This window comes from Camelus bactrianus, chromosome 19 (assembly GCF_048773025.1).
Source record: "Camelus bactrianus isolate YW-2024 breed Bactrian camel chromosome 19, ASM4877302v1, whole genome shotgun sequence".
Classification (NCBI taxonomy): domain Eukaryota; kingdom Metazoa; phylum Chordata; class Mammalia; order Artiodactyla; family Camelidae; genus Camelus; species Camelus bactrianus.
The window spans coordinates 46,949,705-46,964,813 of record NC_133557.1 but is presented as its reverse complement, the minus strand read 5'-3'; the positions used below and the strand labels follow the sequence as shown (position 1 = coordinate 46,964,813).

General features: G+C 43.8%; 1 long non-coding RNA gene across 4 annotated transcripts in view; it reads right to left on the bottom strand.

The window, feature by feature from the left end:
• Positions 1-3,722: 3,722 nt before the first annotated feature.
• The window catches only part of LOC141574109 (uncharacterized), a 38,902-nt gene continuing 27,515 nt past the window's right edge, over positions 3,723-15,109 (bottom strand). For 3 of the 4 annotated variants that reach the window (XR_012500805.1, XR_012500806.1, XR_012500804.1), the window contains 4 exons: positions 10,376-10,496; positions 8,643-8,853; positions 7,521-7,649; positions 3,723-5,530 (listed from right to left, as the gene is read on the bottom strand). This is a non-coding gene — a long non-coding RNA (uncharacterized LOC141574109). The remainder of the gene's footprint in view (positions 5,531-7,520; positions 7,650-8,642; positions 8,854-10,375; positions 10,497-15,109) is intronic. The other variant, XR_012500807.1, reaches the window with a different exon arrangement.

Genomic DNA, 15,109 nt, shown 5'->3' with positions numbered 1-15,109 from the left:
GTCTGAAAAGCTCTGGGAAGATTTCTGTTCTTGAAAAGTCACATGGAAAGGGAGGCACATGGGTAAATTGTTTTTCTGTCACAGCTTGAGCATTTCCACAAGACTCAAAGCTCTCTCCAAGTCTAAAAGTTACAGATCCAGAGCAGGCGGGTTAGGGGAAGATGCCAGAGATCAAACGAAGGACCATCTGGGCCCACCAGGAGACCCCAAGCTCCGGCTTGCAGCTCCTACTGCTCCTCCAGAACCTAAACCTGGAATGCTGGGTAACGGAGAACCAGTTCAGGCATCACCACCCCCTAGGGCTGAGCACCCTCTGCCCCCAGCCACACCTTCTTCTCCAAATTCCCACGATCAATCCCCTCCCCCACCCAAAGTTGACTTCCCTTCCCCTGGAGTTGTTTTCATTTGGTTTTTCTTTAGTTTCCTTGGTTTCTTTCACATCTTCTATGATATCTTTATTTTTATGTTTTTAGTTTCTTGCAATAAAATATAGACTTTTTCCCTTTTGAATTGTGCAATTCAGGAGAATTAGGTGCATTCACAACGCTGTGCGACCATCACTACTATCTAGCTTTTCACTATTTCTTTCCTCAAAGTAAAACCCTGGATCCAAAGCACACACTCTGCTTCCTTCCTCCCCAGTCCCTGACAACCACAAGTCCTCTTCCTCTCTGCCTGTTTTTACCTCTCCTGGTTATTCCCTATGAATGAAACCATATGAAAGGTGGCTTTTTCTGCCAACCACATGGTTTAATTGGGGGATGGTGAATTTTTTTGTTTTCACTTGAAGTAGCACTTTTCACTTTGCCTGCCCCCAGGAGCTTCCTAAGAACAAACCCGAAACAGACTCGCACACACATTTTTGTCTGAGGATCTGCTTCCTGGGGAGCTCAGCCTTGACATTCCATACAGAACTTATCACAGCACTCACGTATTAACGCTGGCTTTTTGCTTTCTTCTATATATGTGATCTCATCGATGAAGTCACAAGTGATTTTAGGGAAGGAACTACACGTATTGCATCATCAGTTTTCCTCATCGTCTCCTGAGCAGCACAGAATTTTATGTAGGACGGGGAGTGTGAGTCAACTTTTCAGTGCCAAAGTTTTCCATTATGTTGCAAGTTTTCATTTCTACCACCTGGTGTTTAGGATACTCATGAGTTTAATGAAATGCATGTAAAATATGTAAATAATATTCATATAAGGTATGTCATTATTGGAGCCCAAGCTCCTGGTTTTGGATGTACATCATTTTTGTACATATCCACCAAAGGGGAGGTCAGCTGGGAGAAAACAGCCTGTAGTTTCAGGAGTCAATGACTGGACATAACGTGCTGGCTTATCTTTTTGAAGTGGAAGACTGAAGGGTATCTGGCTGTTATTTATAGCAGTTCACAATGTCACTGAGTCAGAGGGACCTCGGGGCCATCTGGTGTCTGACCTTCTTCTATCCAGTTTGTAATTTGCAAAGAGGTCAATATAGTCTTAGCATTTCAAGTAAGAACGTGAAAACACCTTGGTAAACCAGATGAAGAAGTAACCAAGTGGAAAAGGGTCTCCCATCAGATTCTATGCCCATTTTCCTGGATCCTCTGTGTTTTAAGATTTTTGTGCTTTGGAGATGGATGACCTGGGCCCCACCTCCATCATTGGTAATTAGTATTAGAAAAGTCACTCCTCTTCCAACCTCAGCTTCCTTATCTGTCAAATAGGGAAACAGTAAATGCACCAACTTCATAAAGGGCTTGTGAGGGTTAAAGTAAATGAATTAATTACTGAGTATTGTGCCCAGTATGGTCTTGGGCACCTCCAACCCCCACTGTCCTCATTATCACAGCAGGGACTCTCAGTATGTGCATAAGAAGTGGGGTGTGAGCTACTGGATTGGTTTCCATCTCCCCTGAGGCCTGTCTTGGGGGCAGCTTCTGCTTCCCCAGGTTCAAGGGATGCAATTCTCCTGGTTAACTTGCTCCCAGGAAGCTTGCGTGGTGAGGTCAGGGGTCTGGGGGTATGGCAGTGACAGAGGCAGGTGTATGGGACCTGCCCAGTATACTCTGCTCTGGTCATCTTGATCCCATCTCCCACTCAGACAAGCCTGGAGTCTGCAAACACAATTCTTCAACTTCTTGATTATGAAAATGCTAAGGAGGACAGCAAAAAGGTTATCAGTCCCTTTAAAGGGAAGGCTCCATTGACTGAATATATAAAATTGTACCAGGGATTGGGAACAGAAAGTTTTAAGGCCAATATGATGTTGCAAGCCATGGCAGGATTGAAATTAGGAAAAACTTTTCAAGGCAAATATTTTAACTGTGGAAAAATTGGTCATACAAAAAAGGAATGAAGAAATACAAAACAAAAGGCTGCACCAGAAAATTTTATGTGAAATAAAAAGGAAAAATCTCCTGGAGTCTGTCCAAGATGTGAAAAAGGAAATCACTGGGCAAATCAATGTAGGTCTGTGTTGCATAAGGATGGGACAATGCTTCAGGAAAACTTCAAGAGGGGCTTGCTCCCGCCCCGTGACAAAAGGTAGCGTTCCCTGTACATGACAGCACGAACAAAGATTAGAGCACAATGTCATGGAATTATCCCCAGCAACCGCAGGGAGTGCCTCCATCGATATCCCCTGTTTAAATTCTCTTATTCTTATGCCAGGAGAGGAGCCATCATTAATAGAAACAGAAATGTATGGAACTCTTCCTCCTGGGACAGTAGGCCTGTTATTAGGAAGATCGAGTTTAACTACTCAAGGTGTCCGGGTTCATACTGGGGAGACAGATAGTGACTATACAGGAGAAATTAAGGTTATGATGTCATCTACAAAGCCATGAAAAGCAGAAAAAGAAAATAAAACTGCTCAGCTGCCGCTGCTGCCACACTACCCTGCAGGAGTCAGCAACAGTGTGCGAGGAAACGAAGGGTTTGGAAGGACAGGAAAGGTGGGGGTGTTTTTAACCAAAAAGATTCTGGATTCACATCCTGTCTATATACAAGAAAAATCTTTCAGAGGCTTAATTGATTCTGGAGCGGACATTTCTATGATTAATTCTACTCTCTGCCGAGTCGATAGCCAACACAGCCAGCAAATATTGATGTTGTGGGTCTAGGGAGAACCCAGGGATTAAAATGTAGCAGTCTGATCCTTGATTGTTGAGGCCCTGATGGTCAGATAGCTAAGATACAACTTTATATTGCTGACTTGCTGATAAATCTATGGGGGAAAATCTTATTAAAACAATGGAAAGCTAAAATTTACATTCCTCTCCCAATCTAGTCAAATAAGCCAAGCAATGTTGGCACATCAAGGCTACCTGCCTGCTATACGATTGGGGAAAAACAATCAAGGAATGTTAAGCCCAATAGAGCTTAAAATAAATTAAAAACAAAAGATATTCTATTTTCCTGGATTGGAAGAATCAATATTGTTAAAATGGTCACACTGCCAAAGGCAATCTACAGATTTAATGCAATCCCTATCAAATTAATTAGGACATATTTCAGAGAACTGCAACAAATCTTAATAAAATTTATATGGAACCATAAAAGACCTAGAATTGACAAAGCATCACTGAAGAAAAAAAAAGAAGCTGGAGGAACAACCCTCCCAGACTTCAGACAATACTATAGAGCTACAGTATTCAAAACAGCATGGTATTGGTACAAAAACAGACATATGGACCAATGGAACGGAATAGAGAGCCCAGAAATGAACCCACACACTTTTATTAACTAATCTTCGACAACGGAGGCAAGAACGTACAATGGAACAAAGACAGTCTCTTCAGCAAATGGTGTTGGGAATACTGGACAACAGCATGTAAAGCAATGAAGCTAGAACACTCCCTTACACCATACACAAAAATAATCTCAAAATGGATCAAAGACTTAAACGTAAGACAAGATACAATAAACCTCCTAGAAGAAAACCTAGGCAATGCATTGTCTGATATACATCTCAAAAATGTTCTCCTAGGGCAGTCTACCCAAGCAGTAGAAATAAAAGCAAGAATAAACAAATGGGACCTAATGAAACTTACAAGCTTCTGCACAGGCAAGGAAAGCATAAGCAAAACAAAATGAAAGTCTATGGAATGGGAGAAACTTTTTGCAATGATGAAACCGACAAAGGCTTGATCTTCAGAATATATAAGCAGCTCATACTGTTTAATATAAAAAAAAATCCAAAAATCGGCAGAAGACATAAACAACCAATTCTCCAAGGAAGAAATACAAATGATCAATAGACACATGAAAAAATGCTCAATTTCACTAATTATCAGAGAAATGTAAATCAAAACTACAATGAGGTATCACCTCACACCAGCCAGAATGTCCATCATTCAAAAATCCACAAATGACAAATTTTGGAGAGGCTGTGGAGGAAAGGGAATCCTCCTACACTGCTGATGGGAATGCAGATTTGTGCGGCCAGTGTGGAAAACAGTATTGAGATTCCTCAAAAGACTAGGAATTGACTTACCATATGACCCAGGAATCCCACTCCTAGGCATATATCTGGAAGGAACCCTACTTTGAAAAGACATTTGCACCCCGATGTTCATAGCAGCACTATTTACAATAGCCCAGACAGGGAAGCAGCCTAAATGCCCATCAACATACGAGTGGATGAAGACGTTGTGGTATATTTATACAATGGATAACTATTCAGCCATAAATATGACAACATAATGTCATTTGCAGCAATATGGATGTTCCTGGAGAATGTGATTCTAAGCGAAGTAATCCAGAAAGAGACAGATAAATACTACCATATGAGATCACTCATATGTGGAATCTAAAAAGAAAAGAAAAGGACAAATGAATGTAAATACAAAAGAGAAACAGTCTCATAAAGAAAGAATGCAAATTTTTGGTTGCCAGGGAGGAGGGGGGTGGGAAGGGATAGACGGGGAGTTTGAAATTTGTAGATACTGACAGGTATATATAGAATAGATAAACAAGAACATACTGTATTGAACAGGGAAGTATATACAAGATCTTGTGGTAGCTTACAGTGAAAGAGAATGTGACAATGAATATAGGCATGTTCATGTATAACTGAAAAATTGTGCTCTACACTGGAAATTGACACAACATTGTAAATGACTATAACTAGGTAAAATAAAATTAAAAAAAAGAAAGAAGAATCAGATAATTAAATGCTTATCTAGCACACACTGAATTCTGCTTCAGGGTAGGGAGTGGTATTCAGCATTTAATCTGAAATTGTATATACTCCTGAATATAAACAAAAGACATAGGCTCATGGAAACTCATCTTAGTAGTGGAAAGAATCCAGTCCAGCCTCTTCATTTTACAGGAGGAGAGACTGAGACCCGGCATCTGTCCTTCAGGCAATCAGCAGCAAAGCTCTCCTAGTCCTCATGTCTTGCACTATGTCAAATGCCAACAGATCTGCATTAATCCTATATTCATAAAAGTCACTTCTGCATTTTTCCAACAGTAGGTAATCTAAGTGTCTTGCAATAATACTTCCCAAAGAGTCAGGAAATCACACCAGTTTGCTGAAATACAAAAATATTTAGTTACATATTAAAACAGCTTGAAGTTTATTCTCTCTATTTAAAAAGTGACATGTCAAATCAATGTTTTGATATTTTAAAACCTATTAAGAGTACAGAAAAAAATCAAAATTTTCTTCAATCACAAATGATATAAGGTTATTCCCTGAAAATATTTAATGTTGGTTTTTCTAAATTTATGGTTCTGGTCAGATTCCTTCAAATTTAAAAGTTTTAGTGGATGGTTACATGGCAATATGAATTCTGAGTTGTAAAAATACACATTCTATGTAAACAATCTTCAAGGTTGTCTGCTTAAGGCACTTTAACTACTCCCTATCTTACTAGAATGACATTAATTTCATGGAAACTTCATACTGCACTAATCAAGTCTGTCTGGTCTTCCACATAAATTCCTGATGTAGGATGAGGCTGCCGCCACAAACTGCCTCAGCTTGAAATTAACACCCAAGGTGAAGCAGCAGATACACATATGTATTCATGATGTCACCTCTGTTCACAGGTCTGGGCCCTTTACTGCCTGAACGGGGGTGAAGTCACCTCCCATGGCAGTGAGGGAAGTGCGGCTCTTCCAGGTCTCACCTGGGCTTCACTGACTGTTTCCCCACAGACTGTCTTCAGTGATTAAAAAGCTCTCAAGGTTTTTACACCATGCAAAACTAAATAAAGACATTTCTGCAGACAGAGCCCTTTCTCAGGCTTAAACCTTTTTCACGTACACTCAGCAAGGGGGAAAAAGAAACACGACTCTGCAAAGTCTCTGAGCCTCACTGCTCACATGAGTAGAACGGCCTCAGCACATGAGGAGTCTTCACATTGCAGGGTGACAACAAAACAAAGACACCCACAACAACAGGCACTCCCAGAGAGAGGGAGCAGAGGACCGGGGGCTTAGAAAGCTGGAACCTCCTCCCAGAGACATCAGAGACGACGGCAAGGGATAAACACAGTGGAAGCAACACTGACGGGAGGGACCTCAGGTCAGAATCAAGCCCAGGAAAGGGGGAACAGAGACATCTAGACCTGATCTCCTCTATCACATCTCAGGCTGCCTCTTCCCTCTCCAGTAGCTGAGACCCCACTGAAACCACAAGAACGGTCTGAGGAAGAATGATGAACCTATCTTCAAGAACCATCAGATTCACTGCGTACAAAGGGTGCACCCAGGTTCAGACCGCGCAGCTTCAGTGGTGGATTATAAATGTTCTCTGTACCACTTGTTGGTGGTGGGGGATGGAATAAATCAGGGAAAAGGAAATTTAAGGCATTTCCTCATCTAATACACATCTACTACCAGAGGCTTTCTCCTTGGAAGGAATAATCCATAAAAAAAAAATAAATAACAACTCATGGATGAAAAATCACCTGGCAGCTCTGTGTCCCACCTGGATCTCCGCATTCTGTTATTACCTTTGCAACCTGTGCGATATGACAGCTATGTCCTGAACCTTTAGAGGCAATTTCATTCATTAGGGGCCCAAAGGGTCAAAGTCATTCAGCGATCATTTGCAGGTCATCTCCTGAAAAAAATTCTTTGCTGTCTGCAGCTGCTCATGAACATAACCAAATCTAACTTCACTCAGTAAGAGAAATTCTTCAACCAGGAAAAAAGGCAGCAGCCCCCAGGCCCTGAATCAGCTGTTAAAACTGACATCTGGGATTAACATCAGCAAATACACAGGATGAAAAGAACCCAGAAGTTCAAGGTCGATCTACCATGAAATGTTATGTATCTGTTCCAGAAATCAACCAATGACTGTAATCCATTATTATCATTCAATAAGACTCAATAAGATCGATGCATATTCAGTAAAATCAGAAGAGAATATCTCTTGTGCAGGATTCTTGACGCAACGGATTTTATACTTTATTTAAACTTTAGTCAAGCTTAACTGAGGGGACAATAACAAATTACTCCTGCTTGCTGAAGGACTGACAACGAGCCCAGGAGAGAGGTACGGTCAAAGTTTACCTGGGCGGTGTCTGTTGGCTGCCTCGGCAGGAAGTAAGCTGCCCTGGAACCTCTGAGCCCCAGCTTGGCCATCAGTCCCAGCAGGATAGTGACAGATGACAGAGGCTGAACACAGCCCCTCAGGGTCAGCTGGGCGTTAAAATGAAAGTACAATGAACAAAATTACGGCCCATCCTCATCTCAGACTGAAGTGACTAAGAATGATTTGGACAGTCTGATTACGTGGAAATGCCAATTTTCCCCCCAAAGATCAAACCCACAGATCTCTGGTTTTGTTACAAACAGGAACACGCCACTTTTTCTGCTCTGCACGCCCGTGTCAAGGCTGGCAACATGGAAGAATCTCACGATGCTCAGGGTTCCACTGAGGGACTGAGCCCACACGTGAAACAGGCCATCCAGTCCTTCATTTAACCAAGAATCTAATGTGCGCTCTGTGGCAGGCTCTGGGCCAGATGCTGGCACTGCAGAGAGATGGATTGAGCAGGAAGGACCCCGAAATGAAAGTGTTTTAAAATAATACCACCTGAAGCAGGACCAGAATACCTTTCCACCTCCTGCACCCTAAATTCATCTGCCCCACCTGGAATAAATATCTAACTGGCCTGCCTCCTTCTCAAACGCGGCCACAATTAGTAGCTACATCTTTTTGCTCTCCTCTCTCTGGCAGTTCCACCCTGAGAACCTTATGCAGCCACATGCCTGACAAGCTGGGCTACAGTCTTCATCTGTATTCTTTAGCTCTGCGGGCCACCAACTTTTCTGTCTTAGATCTCCCTGACACTCTGAAAAATCACTGAGGATCTCAAAGAGTGCTTTTGTGTGTGTGTGTGTGCAGGTTACACCTGCAGATACTTATCATATTCAAAAGTAAAACTAGGGGAGAAGGATATTGCTCAGGGTTAGAGCACATGCTTAGCATGCAAGAGGTCCTGGGTTCAATCCCCAGTACCTCCATTAAAAAAAAATGAAGAAAAATAGAGAAGGATTTAAAACTTTGTGTATTCATTCCTATTAAAATAATAAGCCCATTAAATGTTAAGTTTTTATGAAGGATAACTATTTTCAAAAACAAAACGCCAGAAGAGTGGCATCGTTTTACAGTTTTACAAATTTCCTTACCGTCTGGCTCAACACAAGTGAGCCGTGTCACCACAAGCACTTCTTCCCTCTGTCTGCTGTGGTGTCGCACGTCGTGGAGCCCCCGGGAAGCTCCATTGTACCTTTCCAATGGACTGAAGGTGAGAGGCCAAGAACACAGGACACCGTTCTCTGCAGGAAGCTGACAGCCCGTCACCACCATGTGGGTCAGGGTCCCGGGTGGGTTCTCATCCTGGAGAAGTGAACAATCTCACAGCTACCCTCCAGCCATCAGTCACGAGGATTTAGACTTCTCTTTCAATACAACGTACTCAAGCTCCCATCATTTCCTTTTCTCATTCAGTTTAATTATTTTTACATGTTTTCTCTTTTCTCTTGCATTGATTTCTTCTCTTTCCCACTTTTATTTCTCTCTACTCTTTAAATAGCCAAATTAGGAATTGTAAGCCCATTCAAGAATCTCTTCTACTTAGTGTGTACTACAGCTCATTGTTAAACTTCTATCAGAGAATTTTGTTACTTCACTCTGACCCGTATTTATCCTAAGTGGCTGGCAGGCCCTCTGAGCTGACAGCTTCTTCCAGGAAAGAGCCCCATTTTAGTCCTTACCCCCAGAGCATTTATTAACAAACATTTAGGGAACATCTACAACATGCTAGATGATGGAGACACATGGACCGTGCCTCCCGCTCCCACCTCCAGGAGACAGTACCTGCAGGAGAAAACCACGTCACAAGCATCTCAAGCACAGAGGGAGACTGACAGAACCCACTGCGGGGCAGGCCCAGGAGAGACTGTCCTTTGACTGAGTTTTTTTTTTTTTTCCGGTGTTTTATAATTGAGATATAATTCACATATTTTAAAACTTACCCACTTAAAGGGGTACAATTCAGCAGCTTTCTGTATATTCACAGTTGTGCAGCCCTTACCATCATCCATTTCCAGAACACTCCATCACCCCAAAAGAAATCCCCTGTCCATTAGCAGTCACTCCCCATCCTCCTGTCCAGTCAGCCCCTCGCAAGCATCATCTGCCCTCTGCCTCTGCATGTGCCAATTCTGGACATTTCAGATCACTGAAATCAACAATATGTGGCCTTTTGTGTCTGGCTTCTTTTACTTAACATGCTGTTATTAACGGTCATCCATTTCAAAGTGGTATTAGCATCTTATTTTTTTTAAAGTTTATAGTTTATTAGAAGGTGGTAAGTACTATCAAATAGAGAGGAGTATAAGGGGTGGGGTTTCAAAGGGAAAAGGGCGGGCTGAGCCGTCAGGGTGGACTTCCCAGAGCAGGTGGCCTTTTTCACCCCCCCTTTTTTTTTCTTTTTTATTCATTCTTATGTCTGAATAATATTCCACTACATGGAGATATTGTATTCTGTTCATCCACTCAGCAGCTACATATGGACGAGGTCTGGAAGAATGAGTTTAAGAGATTCCTAACAAGAATTTCATTCAAAGCAAAGGGCAAGATGTGCTTTAAAAAAGCCAACACACAGAGACACAAGGAAATTCAGCGCGTTTCTGAGCAAAGGGCATGCTTGCTTCGGCAGGACTAACGTGCAGGGCTGGGGCGGATATTGGCAGAAATCACTGTGAGGGAGTCACCTGAGAAGACCCCCTACTGCAAGCAGCTCATCCAATTCTCCTCCCTCATCCTGTATTTTTAGAGCTGTGTTTCAAGGTTTTCTCTTATTTCAAGTAATAGCACTTTAACTAAACATCTGATCATCTGCATCAGACCACCTTACCTCCAAGCCACAGAAAGTCATTCACTGACCGGAGCAGCTCCAGAACAAATGGTGATGGACCAGGGAGTCCTGAAGCATTCCGGCCTGCAGGCACAAACCCCCTCGTGTTTCTGCATGCGCCCTGGGGATGTCCAGAAAGAAAAATGCACAGAAATGTCTCACTGCTGGTGCACAACGTCTGCCCCAAAATTGCCCCGAAAGCATGCTGGCAAAGCACTACTCAACCCTCTCACTACAAAAAAAAAAAAAAAAAAAAAGGGCAAAGAATGCAAATTTAGACTCTACAATTGAAAACCAGCAACCATCACTGCCAGTATCTGAGCTGCAATGGTTCTGATTTAGAAAAACACTGTGTAGTTATTTTTCAAATGTGATAGACATATAAGTATTTCATGTAGATGACATTACAGGATTTTTCTTTTCAAAATTTCCAGTCGCAACATTAGCACAAGAATGTTTATGTTTCAGCTTTAATATCTATCTTCTACTTTCTTAACTTTTAACCTATTATTTTATAAAAAGAGCTATGATGCATATTATAAACTAACTGCTTGGATTCTGCAAACAAGATCTTTACAAATTCACAATTTCAGAGCAAGATCTAATGATGCTTTGAGAGCTGGGGCCTGGGGCGCTCACTAACAGCTCTTTAAATACTGACAAATATGTGCTATTAAGTAATGCAAAGGCTCTAATTCCGTGTCAACTCTGAAACCAAAGAAACTACACCGAAGCCTTACTTTATCATTTCAGAATATTCCTATTCTTTTGAATATTAAATTTCTTTAAAGATAAGATATTTTTGAGAAAAAGAGCAGCTACATTCAATTTCCTTCACCAAGAAAGCAATCTTTATCAAGAATAAAAACCCCTATGGAAATGCAAAAGACGGTGAATTTCTAGCTAAGTGAACGTGCAGATCTCAACACAAACCTAAATCCTATCACTTGAACAAGCTCAACAAAGTCCTGGGCTTCCCTGGAATTAAGCTCTTCTGTTTCAAATATTGGCTGAGCTAAGACCATCACACAAAGCAGGGAAGGACAGAAGAGGAAATTCAGCCTGGCTGCCACCATCTGCTTTCTTCCAGCCACAAGGCACCGCGAGGGCGGCCCCGCTAACAAGCCCTCCCCATAAGGAAATACTACATCCACACTGTCCCTGTTGTCCCCACGCAGCCCTGACGCCCCTCTCCCACTGGTCGCCTCCCAGCCTGTGAATGGTCTTCTAATGACCCTCCCACTCAGTGGCACCCACCCCCTCCTCCCCACCACACACACACACACACACACACACACACACACACACACACATACACAGCAAGAGCGAGAGTGAGACAGCCAGAGAGTGAGAGAGCGAGAAAGCGAGCAAGAGAGAGAGAGAGCGAGCAGGGCAGCTTTCCCAAAGCAAGATTTGATTACATCACTCCAGAGGTTCGCTGGTACAATTCTAGCCCCACCACCGCCTCTGCCTCTCATCTCCCAGCCTCACCGCGGTACCCAGGTCCCCAGTGATCTCAGGGGCCCCCTGACCTGATGCCTAGCTACTTCCCACCTGCCTCCAGGCTCATTCTGATTGTTTCTCAAGGAAACCTTCCCTGCCTCCAATCCCCGCACTTTGGTTTAGGTTTCCCTGCTGTGTTCCTAGAACATTCCAAGCTAAATCAACTTCAGACACTGCTACGCTCGCAAGAAGCAAATACATTTTGCTTACTACTGCCAGTTCACCCCTCTCCCCTAGACACTTAGAAGTGGGCGTGTTATGAATAAATGAATGAAGGGGTGGGTCTCAAAGGGACAGACAGATCTGCTCTCACCGGTCCCGACCCCTTCTTTCTGTGGAACATCAGAAGCAAAGCCAGCAATACCTCTCCTGAGGGTCATTTCCTGCTGACACACTTCACTGCCTCCTCTGTCAGTTCTAGTAAAAAAACAAGCTCCTCCAAAGCCCTCCACCCCAGGCCCTCTCCAGTGTCCTCCCCAGCAGGGGCAGCCTCCACCCTGGACTGCACAAGGCAGTCTCCCCTAGTCCCCACCCACAAGCCTCCAGGTTTCTACCCGGGCTGCTTCTGCCACCTGAGCCACCCTCTTGACCCCTTCTCCTGGCTGATTCTTACTCTGTTCTCACAACGGAATGTAGAGTACATTTCCTCTAGGAAGTCCTCTCTGATAATGTCCTGTAGCTCTTGGCTGGGCTCCCTCTACACAGCACTGCATAATGACCAACTGGGTGTTTGTCCACCTGCTCCTTTGAGAACACGAACTCTTGAAGGCCACGTGAGAAGAAGGAGTGAGAGATGATCAGAGGGGTGGGAAAAGCAAAAAGCAAAATCACAGCCCAAGTCCCAAATTCAAGGAGTCTTTCTCAGAAAAAAACAATAAAATATTTCATATGTGTGCAATTTGGCTTCTATTTTTGTCGCTTGTGGAAAGCAAGAGCTTGGTGTTCTAGTCCAAAAACCAAGTGACATGCAAAGAAATATATGTACTCATATGCAAAGGAAACCGCAGCTGCTCAACAACAGTTTGCAGTTAGAATCCAAAGGAACTTTGATAAATGTAATTTCTCTCTGTCTCCTTTTTTTTTTTTTTTTTTTGGCATCATATAGTTTTAGAAGTATTTGCATGACAAAGTGATGACTACAGCCCTTGATATTGCACTGGAGCATTTGGGACCACGGAAGCCCAGATTACATGCCCTGTGTAAATGCAATCACACCAACACACTGACAGGTGCCCTGGTGGTGGAGCTGATGTTCCAAAGCAGACAATGTTAAATACGAAGACAGCTCTAAGTAGAAAGTAAGAAATGCAAAGTCCTGTACTCAATTTCATATATTTGGGCCATTAACTGATAGCGCATCTTGTCTAATGAAACCCAAAAATAAACTGTCAACGTCGATTTTCTCCATCTGATCATTTTATGCTAATATTGGATACCAAACGCTCACTCCATACGGAAAGCTCAGGCCTACGCTGCAGCAGGTACATCCCGCGGAAGATAGCCGATCAAGGGAGAACTGGAGAGTTTCCCTTCAGAAGCTGCTAAGTCTGGTTTTGCACCTGTATGTCATTTGCAACCATGTCATCCTCAAAGGAGTAAGACCTTACATCTGTGGGGTGTAAAGCACTGCGGTGCTTCCGAATCATCAAAGAACACTGAGCTTTGTGAAACAGTCCTGAGGCACTTAAATCGCACTTTTTCTGAAAGACCCCAAAACTGACCCACTTCACCATTCCACGTACAACAGGGAGTTAACGGAATTAGTAGAGAAAACATGCCCTTGAACTCTGACAAGGCCCTGCTTGAATCCTGCTACAGCATTTACTAGCCTCTAAACGGAACAAATCTTTAACCCCTCTGAGAAGTCTTCCCAATCTGCAAAAGGCGGCTGCCACAGCCCACCTGGGAGGCATGGATGTGAATGCAACACGCAAGTAGGGCAGCCGCCTGGTACTTGACACTGGGCCTGGCTAGTTTCCCTCTGCTGCCCTTCTCCCCCTTTAAACTTGCACTGTTCCCCCTGGTAAGGGTCAAGCCCCCAGGACAAACTGCCCGATTCTTCTGTGTATCCCTGGATACATGCCTTACCCTTAAGAGGCCAGAAAAAAAACTGCCTCCTCCCTAGTCACTATCCGTGTTTTTAAGGGATTTTTTTTTTTAAGTCTACTTGGCAGGGAGAATATTCCAGAACTTTCCAACCACCATTCTCCAGGTTGGCTCCCCTCCCAACCCCCATCCACTCTCACCTCAGATTCTCTGTTTGATCACCTTTGGTTTGTGGAAAGCGGAAAGGGATTCCGCTGGGGTGGGGGCTACCCAGGCCTCCCTCCCTCCCTCACAAGTTAGTGTGACTACCTTCTCCCCACTCCCCACTGCAATTCCATCTTCTGAGTATGTGTCTCACCCAGATCTTGCGGCTTCCGCATCTTCCTGAGATGCACATGTGGCCAGGACCCTCCCTTCTGATTTCTTCCTGGGTGGCAGTGCCCCCCTCCCAGGCCCCTTGAGGCTAAATGGCATTGCTCTGAAAATCGCAAATGCTGTTGACTGACACACCAAGGCAGCATGGTCTGGGCTTTCCTCCAGACCAGGCACAGCCCTGCCCTCCCTCAGCCTCAGTCTGTACATCTCGAGATGAGCTAATCCACATGCACGGCTGTGAACACCAGCTAAGAATGACGACTCCCAACGTGTAACTCTAGTCTGGCTCCTTCACCTGAGCCCCAGCCTCATAGACAGGAATGCCTCTTTGAATTCATAACTTGGATGACAAATGGCATCTTAAAATGCCTCATGTCCACCATTTACTATGTAATTCAGCTCCTTGCAGGTAACTCCCGTGTTCCCATTTATTAACAACCCCAGCACCCACATAGGTGTTTGAGGTCAAATTCAATTTCCCCTGTTCCCTAACACCAGCCCTGCCCTGGATTTGGTCCTGTCATTTCCGTCGCTAAGCTCATCTCATGTCTGGTTCTGCAGAGACTGCGGCCAGAACTCTGCAAGCTCACAGCACGGTACAGTGAGTCACAGTCCTCTGAAGGGTACTCCCTGGAGGGGGAGGCATCTCCTGGCACAGGTCACCTCAGAAGGCACTGGATTCTCATAAAGGAGGCCCAGGAGATGGGATTCAATGTTCTCCCGTGGTCTGAAATTCGAAGGGCCTGAGGTCTGGGGGAGCTCCTGGTTAGCAGACACACACGTCAGTGAGCAAGTGAGGATGGAGGAACC